Source organism: Uloborus diversus, chromosome 9 (assembly GCF_026930045.1).
Source record: "Uloborus diversus isolate 005 chromosome 9, Udiv.v.3.1, whole genome shotgun sequence".
Lineage (NCBI taxonomy): Eukaryota > Metazoa > Arthropoda > Arachnida > Araneae > Uloboridae > Uloborus > Uloborus diversus.
In genome coordinates, this window is record NC_072739.1 from 105,940,204 (window position 1) to 105,941,738 (window position 1,535).

At 41.9% G+C, this 1,535-nt stretch overlaps 1 non-coding gene across 1 annotated transcript; it reads right to left on the minus strand.

The window, feature by feature from the left end:
- Nucleotides 1-510: 510 nt before the first annotated feature.
- LOC129230814 (U1 spliceosomal RNA) lies at nucleotides 511-671 on the minus strand. The gene has a single exon (XR_008581214.1). It is a non-coding gene; the product is annotated as a U1 spliceosomal RNA (small nuclear RNA).
- Nucleotides 672-1,535: the final 864 nt, after the last annotated feature.

Sequence of the window (1,535 nt, forward strand, 5' to 3'; positions counted from 1 at the left end):
GAATCTCCCGGAGAGTCTCATCCTCACCGTCTGGGAAGAAGATGTCGGTGTACCTAAACATGTCCTTAGCTGTTTTGATGATTTCGGTCACCTCGCTGTATGACAGGGGCGAGTCGTACTTTTCAGCGATGTTAACTTCCATCTCGTCATCTGATGGGGTCATGTCCGCCCATGAAGTGGACTGCGTTGGAGAGTTTGTGCGATGAGCCGGCCCCCTTGGCCGGAGTCCGCGAGCCGGGAATACTCCCGGAAAGCTTCTTCCTAGTGTTTGGCGCCGCATTCCTCTTCGCCGCTACTCCTATAGCGGCGGGTTTTCCTTTAACCCTCATTTTCCCACGTCCGTTCCTAACAGGATCCAAAGCGGGAATCGAGTGAATGAGTTTGAAAATGAAATGAATCTCGAGAATGAGAAAGCTCGGTCTACTCTTATTAGTAAGTCTATGGTTTAGATCTCTTGCATTTGTCCAACTCATAATATAGTCGACCTTTACTTTCCTACTCTTCAGTTGTGAGGGACAGCGCGAACGCAGTCCCAGCTACCAAAAATTACGCACCCCAAGCAACCGCAATTTGCGGATGTGGCGAGCGTCAACCCTCCGAAGTGCAATGAAGGGCCTCTGCTCGGGGGAGCCTCCTTGTTGATCGAGGCATCCCCAGTACCAGGTAAGTATGCTCTAAGACATCACGAACACATGTATATACTGCTCTTCATCTCAAAATAAACTGGTGGCGTGTTTCCTAGGTAAAGCTGTAGTACAAAAATACTTCTAATTTCAACCAAAACACATTTTCAGTGATTTTGAAGCTGTTTGGTTTGCTATTCAAAAACATCAAAACTATGCGTGTTCTAAAAATCACCCGCGGTTTACGCGCAACAGGTTTTAAATTTTACTCTCTACAGTAATTATACTAGGCTTGTCAGATTTCTGAAATATTTAACCCGTACACCAGTCGCAAGGCGTTGGGAGGATTGAAAAGGTACACACTCTAGGCAGGGTTTTAGTGTTTCAGAGGGTAGTTCATTCTCAGTGATATGTATAAATGATTGCAAACTACGGACCTAAATCAGGGCTAATAATAAATAACACAATGCAGTTAAACTTAAACTTTTCCTATATGATAAAATTCATAAATTACTTAAATTACTTCATTAAAAAGAAACTTTGAATGGGGGAAAAATTGAACAATATTTACCTGTACTTTTTATTGGATTTGGCCTCTTTTTAGAAATTCTTTTTCGTTTTAATCTTGGTTTGAATCCTCACAAGTTGTTTCGATATTAATTTTACAAGTCAATGTTACGAATGACAAAGTAATTATCCAAAATAATCCTTTAGTTAATTATTTTTAGGCTTTTTAATCATCTGTAACCAAATTTATCTTTTTCCGGGACGTGAAGTAAACCGGCCGGGACACCGGTGTTTTGTCTGAAATCCGGGACTGTTCCGGTCAGCCTACTTATTACTATAATTGCCTGAATTTTCGCAGCTTGATCGTCGCCGTCGTGCAAATATCTTTTGAACGCCTTTATACAG